The sequence below is a fragment of the Portunus trituberculatus genome, chromosome 39 (genome assembly GCF_017591435.1).
Source record: "Portunus trituberculatus isolate SZX2019 chromosome 39, ASM1759143v1, whole genome shotgun sequence".
NCBI lineage: Eukaryota > Metazoa > Arthropoda > Malacostraca > Decapoda > Portunidae > Portunus > Portunus trituberculatus.
The window spans coordinates 16,179,009-16,196,294 of NC_059293.1; the positions used below are offsets into that span (position 1 = coordinate 16,179,009).

General features: G+C 40.1%; 1 long non-coding RNA gene across 1 annotated transcript in view; it reads right to left on the bottom strand.

Moving 5' to 3' along the window:
* Positions 1–12,174: 12,174 nt before the first annotated feature.
* LOC123515593 overlaps positions 12,175–17,286 on the bottom strand; it is a 183,695-nt gene continuing 178,583 nt past the window's right edge. The window contains exon 4 of the long non-coding RNA XR_006677908.1: positions 12,175–12,212. This is a non-coding gene — a long non-coding RNA (uncharacterized LOC123515593). The remainder of the gene's footprint in view (positions 12,213–17,286) is intronic.

The following is a 17,286-nucleotide window of genomic DNA, read 5'->3' on the forward strand; positions in this document are numbered from 1 at the left end:
GAAGGAGAATAGACTGAGGGAGGGAAGGAGACCGTGGGAGGAAGGCACAACTGGGGGGGGGGGAAGGGGAAGGAGAGAGGTAAGGACCCAAATAGAAGGAGCATTAAGAGGGAAGTGAGAGGAAAGAGGGGAATATAAGGGAAAGAATGGAGGGGAAGAGGTTAAAGGGAGGAGGAGTATTTGTAGGAGCGTTGTTAGCATTGTTACTTAGAAAATGAGGGAGAGAAAGAGGGGGGGGGGTGGAGGAGAAAGAGAAGGCGTGGGAAGAAATAAAAAGGGAAGGACTTGCAAGGGAGAGAAGGAAGAATGGAGAAATGGAGGAAGATTAACGGCGAGGGAATGAAAGAAGGTGAAAAGAGAGGGAGAGAAGAATAGAGACTGGGAGAGAGGGAGGGAAAGGAAGAATTGAGGCAGGAAGGAAGGAAAAAGAAAGAAAGGAGAGAACAAGAAAAATAAGAAAGAAAGAAGGAAAGGAAGAAAAGAGAGAGAGAGAGAGAGAGAGAGAGAGAGAGAGAGAGAGAGAGAGAGAGAGAGAGAGAGAGAGAGAGAGAGAGAGAGAGAGAGGAAGATAATGTTAGGATTTTACGTGTCCATCTGTTTAAACTCTCTCTCTCTCTCTCTCTCTTATTTGTGGGGACACTTCTCAATACAAATAACGAAAAAATCTGAAACGGCTGAACGAATTCTCATTAAACTTGGGCCATTTTTGCGACATACTAAGGAGACATGAGAACCTTGCGATTTCTTTCATTTTATTTTTTTCACTTTTTTTCGTCGATTGCTTGGGAAGAGAACGAAGAGATAATGCAAAGAGAAAAGACTTGACGCGTGTGAAGTCTTTGCTTTTTTTCTTACATAGTTTCTTCTCTTATTTTTTTTCCCATACCTACAAAAAATGCGTTTTCCTGTTATATATTCATACGTGATGTGAGAGTTTACAATAGATGATAATTTGAATGTTTGTTAGTGTGGGAGGAAGAGAAGGGAAGGGAAGGGAAGGGAAGGCAAGGAGGGAGGGAGGGAGGGAGGGAGGGAGGAGGGGAGAGAGGAAGAAATAGAAAGAAAGAAAGAAAGAAAGAAAAAAAAGGAAGAAAGAAAGGAAAGATGGAAGGAAGGATGTAAGAAAGAAAGGAAGAAAGAACGAAAGAAAGAAAGGAAGGAAGGAAGGAAGGAAGAAAAAAAGAAAGAAAGAAAGAAAGAAAGAAAGAAAGAAAGGAAGGAATGAATGAAGGAATGAAGGAAAGAAGGAAGGAAGGAAGGAAAAAAGGAAAGATTGATTGATTGATTTTTTTTGGCCTTCATTTTACACAATTTGCAAAGACTAAATGATCCTTTCAGCTAAAGAGAGAGAGAGAGAGAGAGAGAGAGAGAGAGAGAGAGAGAGAGAGAGATCACGAAAGAGGACAGAGGGACATGCATTAACCAGAGACGGGGGAGGGTAAGCATGAAATCACCCATCTCACTACTACTGGTAAGGAAGGCGAGTAATACTAATCGAGCTAATGCCAGGCTTACAGATCAACGTCGTCAAAGGAACACTGATTGAAATACTGATGACCAGCCCTTCATGACCCGCCGCGAGACATGAAAAGGCACTCATAGACGCCACCAATCTCTTATTCTGTTGCGCGGGGACGTTTTCTGAGAGCGAGAGAGAGAGAGAGAGAGAGAGAGAGAGAGAGAGAGAGAGAGAGAGAGAGAGAGAGAGAGAGAGAGAGAGGGTTTTAAGGTGATTGTGTAAATGAAAGGGAGTGTGAGAGGAGAGGAGAGGAGAGGAGAGGAGAGGAGAGGACAGGACAGGAGAGGAGAGGAGAGTAGAATAGAGAGAAGAGGAGAGGAAAACAGAAATAAAGAGAAAAAGGAAAGAGAAGAAAGGAGAGAAGAGAGGAGAGAAAACAGAAATAAAGAGAAAAGGAGACGAGAAGAGTGGAGACGAGAGAAGAGGAGAGAAAAAAACAGAAATAAAGAGAAAAGGAGACGAGAAGAGAAGAGAAGAGAGGAGAAGGGAGGAGAGAAGATTGACAAAATATTATAGAGTAAAGGAAGGGTTAAGACAGAACGGAAAAAAAAAATTAGGATAAGAAGAAAAGAGAAGAGAAGGCAAATGATAAGGAAACAGAGGAAATAGGGAAAAGAAAGGAAGGAAAAGAAAAAAGAAAGAAAAGAAAAGAAAGAGAATAAAAGACGACCAAGAATAACAACAACAACAACAACAACAACAACAACAACAACAACAACAACACGACTACAACAACAACAACAACAACAACAACAACAACACGACAACAACAACAACAACGTGCTCAAGATGGAATAGTTCAAGGAATATCGATGGAATATTTTTAGAAGTCAATTTATTATCGAAGCCGCACGCGGAGAGAGAGAGAGAGAGAGAGAGAGAGAGAGAGAGAGAGAGAGAGAGAGAGAGAGAGAGAGAGAGAGAGAGAGAGAGAGAGAGAGAGAGAGAGAGAATTTCCCCTGAAGACTAAATAGATGCGATGAGTGAAAATTATAAAAAAGAATGTGTTTATAGCGTAAGAAAGTTGAAAATCTGAATAACGACTGGGAAAATCAGAAGGAAGGTAAAAATCAGAAAAAGTAACGTGAAAACAGAAGAAAGAAGGTGAAAATAAAGAAAAGGAAAGTAAAAATCAGAAGTAAGGTGAAGAAAATCAGGAGAAAAAATGAAAATAAGAAAGAAGGTAAAAAATCAGGTGAAAATCAGAACGGGAAGTAAAAAAAATCAGAAGAGAGAAGGAAAAATCAGAAGAAGGAAGGTGAAAATCAGAAGGAAGGAGAAAAAAATCAGAAGGGAAAGGTAAAAAAACCGAAAAAAATGGTGAAAATAATCAGGAGGGTGAAAATCAAGCTACTTTCCTTCACTTTAATTTTCAGACACCAGAGACACGCCGGGCAATGAGACGCGCTGTGAAGGAAGCGAGAAAAATTAATCTGGTGTTGGTGCATTGCTCGGCTTTACCTGCAGCCTTTGTAGCGCTCTTATTGGCCACCAGGCGCGATTCATGGGTTCGTTAGTGGCTCCACCTTGAGAAACAGAACTCCATATGGTCCGTCCTTAGTCTCTGCTGGGTCTACTGGTTCTGTTTTAACCTTTTAAGTGTTGTGTTGTGTTGTGTTGTGTTGTGTGTGTTGATTTGTGTTTCAGATTTCTTGAGTTTTTTTATGTTTTCTTTCAACATCAAAATATAAAAATCGCTAGTGATAACTGTAAAAATGATGAGCTCTTCAGTACTGAGACGCATTTTTATTACGAGTTTTGTGTGTGATTAGACGATTTTACTTACATTAGCAAGGGTCTATGGAGGTCAGAAGATTAATGCACGGAGTCTTCACTATTTTAACCTACCACATAAGTTTCTGAGGCTGTATAAAATCGCCATATAGTGAGCAGAGTGAATATGGACACGCGTCATGGTACTGAAGGGGTAAAGACGCAATGAGAAAAAAAAAAAAGGAAAGGAAAGGAATGGAAGGTAAATGACATGCAGACGACAATGATGATGATGATGATGGTGGTGGTGGTGGTGTTGGTGGTTGAAACGCTGATGATAGTGATGATGGAGGAAAAAGACAAGACTAAAAATTAAAAAAAAGTAAATAAAAGAAAAAACACTGTACTAGTACCTCGATGCAAGTTCTAAGCCTGAGAGGACTCGAACCCTACTCAAGCAAAGGATCGAAGTTCACACACACACACACACACACACACACACACACACACACACACACACACACACACACACTCGAGCCACGAACACCTAAGGACCTGCAACCTACTGATGTACATTCTCTCTCTCTCTCTCTCTCTCTAAGCGGAAGGGAACGAGAGCTGAGGGACAAAGCGAGAGCAAGAGCAAGAGCGAGAGCGAGCGAGCGAGAGAGAGAGAGAGAGAGAGAGAGAGAGAGAGAGAGAGAGAGAGAGAGAGAGAGAGAGAGAGAGAGAGAGAGAGCGTTGGAAGGTACGAGGGATGGAAGGGAGGGGATAGGAGTGAACAGTGAAAGGGAGGAGGAGGAGGAGGAGGAGGAGGAGGAGGAGGAGGAGGAGGAAAGTCACCGGTGCTTGTATCTATAATGCATGTATAGTGCGTTGCAAAGGAGGAAGAGGAGGAGGAGGAGGAGGAGGAGGAGGAGGAGGAGGAGGAGGAGGAGGAGGAGGAGGAGGAAACAAGGAGTCACGGAGTACAATATAGTGAAGATAGATAGAGAGAGAGAGAGAGAGAGAGAGAGAGAGAGAGAGAGAGAGAGAGAGAGAGAGAGAGAGAGAGAGAGAGAGAGAGAGAGAGAGAGAGAGAAGCATTCTGTACTCTATTATACACCATGTCAGAATAAAGCTATTTCTTTATTTTTTACCTCCCTCGACCTCGCCTCCTCTTACTCCCCCCCTCCTCCTCCTCCTCCTCCTCCTCCTCCTCAGGCGTCGCCATCTCTAATATTAGCTCCGTCTATTAATTAATGAAACGGCTAACACGGTAGTAGTAATTGCTAACACACACACACACACACACACACACACACACACACACACACACACACACACACACACACACACACACTTTCCTCCCTCATATTCCTTTAACACTTTCATTCCTCACATAATTCCCAGAAACCAATGCAAAAAATTGAACAAAAAACAATATGTGTGAATGTGTATATATATAATTTTTGTGTGTGTGCCTACGTAACTATTCTTATTTTTTTTCCTCTTTTACTTTAGTTATGGCTACCAAAAAAAAGGTGCTCGCCACTTTCGAGTCAATATGCCTCTACTGGAATTCACGATATATTCTTTGCCCGCTCCTCTAAAATTCTCTTTAATCTGACGTGCAAACAGAGAACAAAAGACAAGGATCTCCCCTCCCTACGTTTTCTTCTCGAGTCTGCGTTTACTCTGCTTCCATTTTCTTTCATACATGAGATTTGGTTACGGTCCGTCTTCCTGGGATCGGTGCCTGGCTGCCCGCGGTTCGTTTTCTATCATAACTACTGTCTATCTTTGTGTTTAATTCCTTGCTTACCTATGAACGAGTATTGGTCTATTTTGTATCTATTTTTTGCATGTGTTTGTGTATTTATCTTTCTATTTAGCTGTTTGGTTGTTAATATTCCCGTGTCTATCTGTCCTTTTTTTTTTATTCACGTTTATGTATGAGTATGAGTTTTTTTTTATTTAATCTATCTATTTGTAAGTTATTTGATTATCTATCTATTATATTTTGTCTATTTTTCTATCCTTTTACCTGCCTGGCTATCAAAATATCTACTTATTCACATGTTTTATTGGTCACTTTATTGATCAGTCTGTCATTCTGTTATCTACCCATTGATTTATTTACCTATCCATTTACCCATCTTGTCTATATACCTATTTTTGTGTTATTCTGTGCTTAAATATATCAATCTCTTTTTAAACCAATTATCTACTTATTAACATTTTTTAATAGTTACTTCATTGATACGTCTGTCAGTCTGATTATCTACGCATCAATCTGCCTGTCTTATCAAGTATTTACCTATCCATCTTGTCTATCTTGTGTATTTACCTGTTATCCTATGCTCTAATCCCTCTCTTTTCATACACCAACTATCTAATCATTAACATGTTTTATTTCTTACTTTATTGATAGTCATCTGTCTGTCTCATCAAATACTAACTTATCCATCTATCTATCTTGTGTATATATCTATTTACCTGTTATCCTATGCTTTAATATACATCAGTCTCTTTTAAACCACTAAACTGTACATTTTCCTACCTTCCAGTCTACCAAACTCTACTCAAACATTCATCAATCAATCTTGTCTACGTATCTTCAAACACATAGAGACCAAAATAAACGTGACTGGTTTTCTATCCCACCATATAACCAATGCATTACCAAGCGTCCCTCCTCCTTTTTCTTCTTGTATAATCCCTTCCACTGTGCGTTATTCACCGGCCAGGTATAAGAAGGTAGATGGACAGATGGGTTGCTTGAGTTCACCTTGCTCAGTGGTCAGACCCTGCTCAATGTTACACGAAAAGGTTCACTTCCAGCCTGGCCCATGGGAATATAAAAACATAAAAGAAGGGAGGGAGGGAGGGAGGGAGGGAGGGAGGAAGAAGAGGAGGAGGAGGAGGAAAGAAGAAGAAGAAGAAAAAAATAATAATAAGATGATGAAGAAGAAGACGAAGAATGAGAATAAGAATAAGAGGAATAATAATACGAAGAATAAGAATGTAAAATAAAAATAAAAGTAAAAAATAATAATAATAAGAAGAAACCAGTATATCTACATAAAGAAGAAGAAGAAGAAGAAGAAGAAGAAGAAGAAGAAGAAGAAGAAGAAGAAACCACTAGATCTGCAAATAAGTAGACCCTGTATAAAGATTGCCTATATACATTTACTTATCGTTTCTGGACATGTATTTAACTGAATCTCTAAAGTTAACCTGTTTACTGTGTCTACTTTGGTCATCTATCACTCCATGCAAGAGCCATAACGGAAGCTACTTACACACACACACACACACACACACACACACACACACACACACACACACACACACACACACACACACACACACACACACACAAACATAAACCAACCAACAAAGTGAATGAACGAATAAACAATTGAAAACACACAAAAACAAAAGCATAATGGTCTCTGCTTTATATTCGTGTGTTTGTTACTCTTTACGATTCCCAGTAACACTCCCTCTCGTAACACACCCTCTCTCTTGTCACTCCAGCAGCGCGTGACACCACTCCCTCCCTCCTTGTTGCTGCGGCGCCATAACACAATCACGGAGCAACTGTCTGTCAAACGCACACAACACGGACCAGCATTGCGAAATACTCATAACCCTACAATTTATATCAATGAGTCTATTACCTTTTTTTTTATTCCGGTGATGGTGGTTGGTGGTGTGTGGTTCTCTATGTGCTGTAGGTGTTGCAAGTAAGTGTATGGCGCTGTGGTGTGTTGCAACGGTGTCCCTGATGGTGTGTTGCAACAGGGCGTGCAATACAGCCAAACGCCAAATAATACGGTGGAAAAAGTAAGTTATGCCATGTTCTTTGCCACTTTTTCATGTTTTTTTTTTTTCTCATCCATTCCAATTCATTTTCTTTTCTTTTTTATTTCTTTTTATTCGTCACACGTGTCTCTGTACTAGCTGTACGTGCCTTGCCATTACGTACATTCATCACAGGCGATTGGCGGGAAAAAACTACTAGGAAACATGACTATTAAATATGAACGGTGACAATATGAGAGAGAGAGAGAGAGAGAGAGAGAGAGAGAGAGAGAGAGAGAGAGAGAGAGAGAGAGAGAGAGAGAGAGAGAGAGAGAGAGAGAGAGAGAATTACTAGTCAATTCAATGCAATACTACAAAAAAAAAGTGACAAAATGGAAACTAGAACATCAATACGTACAAGAGAACTTCATTAATCAGATCGTCTTGTATTTCTTCAGCTCATTAGTGGAGGAAAAATTAATACAGTACAGGAAATTAATAAAGGAAAAGAGTGGATACACACACACACACACACACACACACACACACACACACACACACACACACACACACACTATCACTTCATTATAGCAAGTCTCTCTCTCTCTCTCTCTCTCTCTCTCTCTCTCTCTCACATAATCTTCCCATTTAATATTTTTTCGTTCCTCAGATTTGATAATAATCTACAAAGCAAGTCATTCCCCTGTTCCATTTAGCTCATTTAGTTCCCCCGCCCCCTCAAGACCCACTTTCTCTTTGATGGCTCAGATGACCACCCTCCGTTTTCTTTAAAGGTCAACAGAGGGTGTGCGGTTAATAAGACGGGAGAACATCAACAGAGAGACAGGACTAATTGGACGGGCAGTTAAGAAAAAGGAGGAAAAAAAAAGAGAGAAAGTAAGGAAAGTGATGAGGAGGAAAATTGGAATCTCGGTTTTAGAGAAGAGATGTTGAGGTTAGTTTTTTTTTTTCCCTTTTTCCCCACTTTTTTTTTTTATTGTTTCTATACATAGCTCCCTTTACCTTGTGCTTTCTCAAGTATTCACTCGTTTTTGTCTGTATTATTTTACACTCCTACCTGCCTTGTTCCTCCCACACCTGCTCACCCACACACATCTTCACTATTCACCTGCTCACAAATTCACCTGTTCAACTCTATCTTCCCTTCTTTTTTTTATTCCCTACCGCATTCTTGTTCTTGTTTCTCTTTTTTTTTATTCCAGTCATTCAGTTCTATTTAAAGGCCTCTAGTTTTATTTCCCTTCACGTTTTGTTTGTTTGTCTCCTTTCTCAATAGATTAATTTTTATTCAATTAGGTTTTGTATCGCATTTTCTTATCTATCTATAGCTTTATTTTTTTTATTCTGCTATAGCTTCGTTTATTTTTATCTGTTCTCTGTCGATGGCTTCCTTTTTATTCAATTAGGTTCTTGTTTTGCTTTCTTCTTTACGTTACTATAGCTCTTTTTCTCTTCTCTCTTTTTTTTTCGTGGTCCTTTCTTGCATTTTCAAATATACTTAGTTCTTTTTTTAATTCTATGTCCTTAACAAATCCAGAATGTTTAGTTTTTCTTCATTTCATTAAGTTTTGAAATGTAATCGCTTATAATCTCTTCTATTTTCGAATCGTCTTTTCCTAACCTATATAGAGCACCTTTTTTTCTTTCATGTTGTCTTATCCCACCATTCTGTGCCTTTAACAAATCAACTATTCCATATTTTCGCATCATCAAGATTTCTCAAGTGATCCCTAGAATATCCCATTTTCTCTTCCCTTCAAGCTCTAAACATACCTACAAGAGTTTATTTTTCACCTCATGAAGTTCTTCTAAGTGACACCTTTCAATCTCCCACCTGGAATATCCCATTTTCTCTCTCCTTCGTGCTCTAAACAAACCAACTACAGTTTATTTTTCACCTCATTAAGTTCTCCTAAGTGACCCCTTTCCTTTTCCTTCCTTCCCTTACCCAAGCTTCCTTTCCCTCTGTCTGCTGCACCTTTACCTGCCTTGATACCCACTGATGTCCTCTTTCCTCGCCTCTATCCCCCTCCTTCCACACCTGGTCCTCCTCTTTGTATTCGAGGCTTTGGGGGCAAGAGACTCCCTCCTGTCTGGTCGATCTTAGTGCCTCACAGAAAACGTGGTGCCTGAGTGTTCCTTTGTTCTGGGTGCGTGTGTGCGGGATGTGCCGGAGCTGGAGGAGGTTAGATATTGCTCCTGTGTTTGTGTTCCAAGGTGTCCTGCCTCTATATGCTTATCTGCTTAATGAGAACGTGAGTGCGTGAGTGTATGCGTGTGTGTTGGAATATTTGTGTATGTGTGAGTGTAGTTTCAGTCGTCTTTCTTCACTTACTGATTGTTTAAGTGTGCTAACGAGGTTTCAGCACTGTATGGATAAGTCTGTGTGTGAGTTGTGTGTGTGTGTGTGTGTTTGGAATGTCTGCTTGTTTATTCCTGCAATGGCTGACTGTGAGAGAGAGAGAGAGAGAGAGAGAGAGAGAGAGAGAGAGAGAGAGAGAGAGAGAGAGAGAGAGAGAGAGAGAGAGAGAGATCGCTTCAGGTGACAGACAGTAAAGGAGAATTTCTCATTGGTACATAATTAAAGAAAGTTTTAGATTAATTAGTGAATGAATCTCATTGTTATTACGTACAGAGAGAGAGAGAGAGAGAGAGAGAGAGAGAGAGAGAGAGAGAGAGAGAGAGAGAGAGAGAGAGAGAGAGAGAGAGAGAGAGAGAGAGAGAGAGAGAGAGAGAGAGAGAGAGAGAGAGAGAGAGAGAGTCGATAAGTAATACCTGGGCGTGGGGAAAAAAAACACTATTGAGAATAACTATTACATCATGAGAAGGAAAAAAACCATCAAAGACTCAAATACTGTGAAACTCAGAGGAGGAGGAGGAGGAGGAGGAAGAGGAGGAGGAGGAAGAGGAGGAGGAGGAGGAGGTAAAAAGTGAATAAAAGAACGTAATGTGACACAATGCAATAAAACGAAAGGGAGAAAGAGAAACAGGAGATAAAGTGAAGGGGTGTGATTGAAGGAATGTAAAGAAAGACAGAGGAAGAAAAAAGAGACGAATAAAAGAAAGGAATGCAAAGGAATGAAGGAAGAGAAAATGGAAGGTGAAGGAATGAGGTAATATGATGGAAAGAGAAGAAAAGGAAAGGAAGGAACGAAGAATAGGGAAAAAAATGGATGGGAAGGAAGAGAAAATTGATAGAAAGGAAATGAAAGGAAATGAATAAAGATGGAGGAAAGGGAAGGAAAGAGAGACAAACAGAAAGAACACGAAAAAGAAGGAAAATATAATAGGAAAAAGGAAGAATATGGAAAGAAAACACCAAAATAGTAAATCTAAATAAAGTTAAACATATTTAAGCACAAATAAAAAAAAAAAACAACGAACAACAGAACAAAGAAAACGTAAAAGAGAAAAACAGAGGAAATTGCGAAAAGAGGAAGAGAAAGACAGAGAAAGGAAACCCAACAAAAAAAAAAAAAAAAAAAAAAAAAGTGAAAGAAGATAAGGAAGAGGAAAAGTGAAGACTAAGGAGATTAAACGAGGAAAAAATGAGTAAGAGAGATAAAGAAGAGGAACAACAAGGAAAATACGAAAATAATAGACAGAATATAAAACATACACACACACACACACACACACACACACACAGAGAGAGAGAGAGAGAGAGAGAGAGAGAGAGAGAGAGAGAGAGAGAGAGACACACAATGAAACAAAATAAAATGAAAAAAAACTGAAGAAAAGACACAAACGGTAAAAAACCCCCATAAAAACAACAACACAAACAGAGAGAGAGAGAGAGAGAGAGAGAGAGAGAGAGAGAGAGAGAGAGAGAGAGAGAGAGAGAGAGAGAGAGAGAGTAAACAGAACGTACAACACACACACACACACTTCCTACATTCCTTAGCCAGCAAATCTTCAGTCACTCATCAATCTCAACAAATCCAATCCATGACGCCTGACGGTCTTGCGCGAAGCACCTCCATGGCCACGAGGGATGCTGGGAAACTAATACACGAGAGATAAGGGCAAGCGCGTAAGGGGAAGGAGATGAAAGGAGGCGAGGGGAGAGAAAAGGGCATCGGAGTGTGAGGGGAGACAGAATGGGAGACGAGGAAGGGAGAAGATGAGGGGGAAAGGAGAGAGGATAGGAGGATGGAGAGCAAGTTAACGAAAGGGAAGGGAAGGAATGTATGTATGTAGGAAGGAAGGAAGGAAGGAAGGAAGGAAGGAAGGAAGGAAGGAAGGAAGGAAGGAAGGAAGGAAGGAAGGAAGAACGAAGGCAGGAAAGATGAAAGGTGAATATGGAAGAGTGGGAAACGAATGAAAAGAGAGAGAGAGAGAGAGAGAGAGAGAGAGAGAGAGAGAGAGAGAGAGAGAGAGAGAGAGAGAGAGAGAGAGAGAGAGAATGACAAGTGTATGAGAGAAAGTGGTAAGAAAAGAGAATATGTAAAGGAGAAGGAGGAGGAGGAGGAGGAGGAGGAGGAGGAGGAGGAGGAGGAGGAGGAGGAGGAGGAGGAGGAGGAGGAGGAGGTATGAAGAAAGGATATATGAGAGATGAAGAAGGGGTGAAGGAGAAAAAATGCGTATGTGGGACTGACGTGATATTAGAGAGAGAGAGAGAGAGAGAGAGAGAGAGAGAGAGAGAGAGAGAGAGAGAGAGAGAGAGAGAGAGAGAGAGAGAGAGAGAGAGAGAGAGAGAGAGAGAGAGAGAGAGAGAGAGAGAGAGAAAAAGGAGAATGAGAGAATGAAACGAAATAAGAGAGATTGCATGAAGAGACGAGAAGAGAGGCGAAACATAGAATGGAGGAAAAGATGAAGGGAGAGAGAGAGAGAGAGAGAGAGAGAGAGAGAGAGAGAGAGAGAGAGAGAGAGAGAGAGAGAGAGAGAGAGAGAGAGAGAGAGAGAGAGAGAGAGAGAAAGGTAAAGCGTGTGGGAGGAAAGACAGAAAGGTGAAGAGTGAAGGAGAGAAAAAGAATGTGAGAGAAGATTGAGAGATGGGAAAGGTGTTACTGCAAGAGAGAGAGAGAGAGAGAGAGAGAGAGAGAGAGAGAGAGAGTGAGTTTTAGGATTGACTCTGCGGTTCAATCTTCAGCTAAACGTTTGCCCGCCAAAAATAAAACGTTTTCTTACTCACCAAACGTTGCAATGATGGGTCAGGCCGCGCCAAGACCTGGGAGAGAAGGAACGTGGATTTATAAAGATATGAAACCAAAGGAAAATAATAAATGAAGTGTATTTATTTTCCTATCACCATATTTACTTTTATTAATGAGAACTATATGAGAAAGTGTCCGTCTGTCTGTCTGTCTGTATGTATGTATGTTGTCATGCGAGCCGAGAATCAAGAAACGAGACACAAAACAAAGAAGAATGTAACAAAAAAACGAAAAAAGATAAGAAAGAAGCAGAATAAATGAGGGAAGAAGATGATAAACACGAGAACAAGTATACAAAGATTACAAGACACTTTTACGACTGCTTGTATGAAAAGGACAACAAATAAAGAAAGAGGAAGAAGAAGAAGAAAAAAAAAAATCAGCTCGCGTGATATCGGAAGGAAGTGAAGAAAGAAAGAACTAAGAGAAAATAAGAACATAAAAGAAAATCGAACTCACTCTGTTAAAAAAAAGAACAAATAAATGAGATAATTGAAGGTCTAAAGGAGTCCAGAATTAGAAAGAAAATTTAATTGGGTTTGTTGTTGTAAAAGGGAGAGTGGTTGTGGTGGTGGTGGGGGGGGTAAGAGGGGCCTAATGGAAAAATAAGGGGTGGGTACGAGAGAGAGAGAGAGAGAGAGAGAGAGAGAGAGAGAGAGAGAGAGAGAGAGAGAGAGAGAGAGAGAGAGAGTACATCAAATAAAAAATGAGATCAACATATAGAATAACAGATAGAGACAGACAGACAGCCAAACAGAAAGACAGACAAACATACGGACAAGAATACCAGACACACAAACAAACAGACACACACACACAGGTATACAAACAAACAGGCAAACAGAGAGACAATAAAGCACAAAGAAAAATATGGAGAAAGAAAAAAAAAATGAACGAGGACACAGACAAATAGACACAAGGAAAATGGAAGAAACAGAATCGTAGGAACTAACACACACACCCACACCCACACCCACACCCACACCCACACCACACACACACACACACCGAGAGGAGGCCAAAGAGACAGTTTCTATCGGGGAAAGGAACAGAGACAGAGATCCCTTCACGTCTTCCATCTCAACGCCTCCTTCTTCTTCTTCTTCCTCCTCCTCCTCTTCCTCTCCCCCTTCTCCATAAAATATGAAGTGCAAGGAGACGAAATATTTCCCCCCCCCCGAAGTTTCCCCAGCGCTGCGTGAGTCTGAGCTCGTCCGTTTTGTTTTGCGAGGGAAGTTGTGTTGCATCGTTTTCTTCTGTCCGGTTAAATTCTGCTTTGTTGCGTTTCCGAAGGGGAGAAAACGGGATCGAGCTGCGGGTTGACTGAGGGTTTGCTGCTGTGACTCTTTTTTTTTTTTTTTCTTCATTCTCTCTGGTTCTCGGTTGTCAGCTTTCTTTCTCTATTTCTCTCTGTCTCTATCTCTCTCTCTCTGTGTCCTTTTCGTTTGTGTTTCTCTCCTTGGTTTGGTCAGCGTGTCTCTTTCGTGTGTATCTACTGGTCGGATGTGAAAATAATCCAGTTTTGGTCATTTCAAGTACTTATTTTGGCTAGTTTTCTTTTCTTTTTCGTCATTTTTATTTTCTCATGCTTTTTCCATTTTTCCTTTTATTTTCGCGTATGGTTCGTTTTGCGCATGCGTCAAGGTGTAACTCTATACATTATTTCTTCCTCCTATATTTCCAGGCAGTGTTATTTATATCTGGTACCTCTTTTCTCCCCCACGTCTGTTCCATTTTTCTCCTCCCCAAGTAAGTTTCTGCGGCGAAGTGACTCAAGAGATCTGTCACCTGTCAGAGCTTATGAGGGTACAGGTTTTATCATTATTTTTTGTTGCTGTTCTCACGATATTTATTTTTCTCTCACCTACTTTTCCTTCGCGTCAGTCCCATTTCTCTATTCCTATGTCAGTTTCAGCATGGACGTGACTCACAGGATCCGTCAACCCACTCCAGGCTTAGCAAAGGTCCGATTACAGAACAATTCAAGTATATTTCTTCTCATATTCCTCCGTAGTGTTTGATTCAGCTCAGCTATAACACTACTGATATAAAAAAATGCATCTAACTCATTCATCTACCATCCTATTTGATAACTAATTATTTTTCATCACTTTAACCCCCTTCAGTATTGAGACGCATTTTACCTTACATTTGGGTATGATTAGACGATTTTCATTGCATTAGGAAGGATTTATGGAGGTCAAAGATTTATGGTCAGAATCTTCAACATTTTGATCCCAACATTTCTTTCTGAAGCTGTATAAAATCGCCAAACAGTAACTAGAATGGTTATGAAAACGCGTCCTGGTACTGAAGAGATTAAAAACCTAACCTAAACTTGAACCCATACTCATCCTAATCTATAAGCTCATATGAAACTAAGGAAAGGAAAGGGAGGGAGACTATATAACATTGCTTTTGAGTGCCAGACAAAGACAGGATCTAACCAGTTCCTTTTCATCCCTCTAAAAACCTAACATAAACTTGAACCCATTACTTCTACCTATAAATAAATATGAAACTAAGGAAAAGAAAGGGAGGGAGACTACATAACATTGCTTTTTGAGTGCCAGACAAAGACAGGATCTCAGACAGTGGTGAGAGAAAGGCTTTGGTAATGTACAGTACAGTAAGGTAAGGTAGCCACGAGGGACGCAAGGATAGCCAAGGAAACAGAGTATATCACAGTAAGAAGAGGCAAAGTATCGCTACACTACGTTGGTTTTGGATGCCAGGGAGGGAGGAAAGGATCTCAGCCCACAGAGACCCAAGATGTAGACAGAAAAGAGGGAAGATAATGCTATAAATAAGGAGTCCACGTACAATAGAGAGTGGAGGTATGGATAGTCATAAGAAGTCTTGCCTCATATGCTTTTAGGTGGAAATATTACCAGTGGTGCTTTCCTGAGTATCTTCCAGTAATGGCCCACACACGCAGATCATGGCAATGCTTCTTCAGTGTTTTTACATTTTTATTTATTCTTTTTTTTTTTCAGGAAGATCGAAAACCTTTTTGACAATACGTGTTCATTATATCAACTAACAAATTTTCCCTCAGTTTCATTCAATATTCACTTATTGTTTAGTTTCGTGACGTTATTTAAACCATTACCATTCGATCCCACGCAAAACTCTCTTGTTCTGAAGTAAAATTCTTTATTGTATGCATTTTATTCCTCACTATTATTGTCGCTTGTTTGTCTGTACGTGTCACTCCATCTGCTGGAAAAGTGTCAAGCATCCTGTCTTTGTCTGGAGAGACATTTATATGAACAGCGCCATTTGTTTTGCTGCAGAGTATTTGTATAAAACAGACAATACATTAAGCAGCTCTCAACTCTCAAGACAGCAACACTCCAGCAACCTTTTTCTTTTTCACCCCTCGCAAGCTCAAACATATACAACAAAACGTAAACACTTATGCTATGTACCTTATAAAAAAAAAAAAAAAAGAAGCAACACAGCAGTAAGCCATCAAGCCATCCTGTAAACATAGATACAACACCACCAACTCTTCTCTCTTCAACATCATTCACAAACTTGTGTAATAAACATTCAACTTCATAAACAAAATAAACTTAAAAAAACAACAAAAAAACAACAACAAACGAGGGAGAGAAGAGAAAAATGACAAGCATCATTTACCTCACCTCATAAATAAATTTTCCTCTCTCCAAACAGGTAATGTAATTAGGACCCACACGCCTTGGGTTACCTGGAGTTCCTTTGTGTTCCTTTGTTGAGCACCGACCAAGGCAAGCTTCTCTCTTTTTCCTCGGTTATTTTTCTAGACCCTGCAGTGCATCTCCTAATTTAGATATAATGATAACGATGATAAGAGGAATAGTAAAGATGCCCCGCGGATGCACTGCCTTTGTCTTCTATAATTATTCTGTGTTCTATTTTTGCGTGTGAGTGACGAGATTAAAGGGCTGTTGGAGAGAGGAATGAGAGAAGGGGAAGAGTACTGCCGCCACTCAAACTCCCACTACCACTACCGAGTCTCCCTCAGCTCTGCCTCCACCGTGGCTAAGCTTCCCCCTCGCCGCCGTAAGGGAGTGGTGGGAAAATACCGAAGATTAAAGAGAATTACTGAAGGAGTTGAAACGGTGAAAGAGGTGAGGCGAAGCAAGGTGGTGATACTGATGGTGATACTACTACTACTACTACTACTACTACTACTACTACTACTACTACTATTTTTGCTGGTTTCTATTACTATTACTATTCTGTCACTATTACTACTACTGTTACTGCTGGTACTATTACTACTACTGCTGTTTCTGATACTACTACTATTACTGGTATGCAATAATCTTACTAATCAAAATTTATAGTGCATGAAAATAACAACTACTACTACTACTACTACTACTACTACTACTACTACTACTATTACTACAAATATCACAAATACTACAACAAACAGAAAGGAGAAAAAACCTCTAAATTTCTACAAAGCTACAACTGTTTCTACAATTAATACAAACCACCGCCTTACAAAGCACGATTTAAACCACGACTATTACTGAAGTTACCGCCCCCACTAACAGGCCACAAATAGCTCCCTCCTCTCTCCTTCAATATTCAGTCTTCACACACAAAACACACACGCCAAAGACTGACAAAGATTTTTCACGTGCCTGGCCTCTCAAGTCACGTTGCCTGGCTCTCGTCAAACACCCACGCGGACGTCCTCCTCTTTCATGCCTGAGTAAAGTGACTGACATGCTTTACACTTTTCTGCACAGGAACATTTAGTAACTTGTTCACTTCTCACGTTCTTCTCTTTATAGCTTGATTGATTTTCTTTTTGTTATGTAAGAGTGTATGACTATTTTTCCAATGTACGTGAATGTTTTTTTTTTTTTGGTTGAGTTTCGTGTGTGAAGAGGTTTTTTTGTCATGTTTTCGTTTAAGAGTCATGGAGGTAGTCTTATATACAATACTTTAGGCCATTTCAGTGTAGGGATTTATGATCGCTTGTTATCCGCGTGGAGTGATGAAATACAATACGATTCTAGTTAGTATTAGGTTAAAAATGTCACGCGTTTTGGCAAGATCTCTATAAAGGTGTTTCAAGGCACT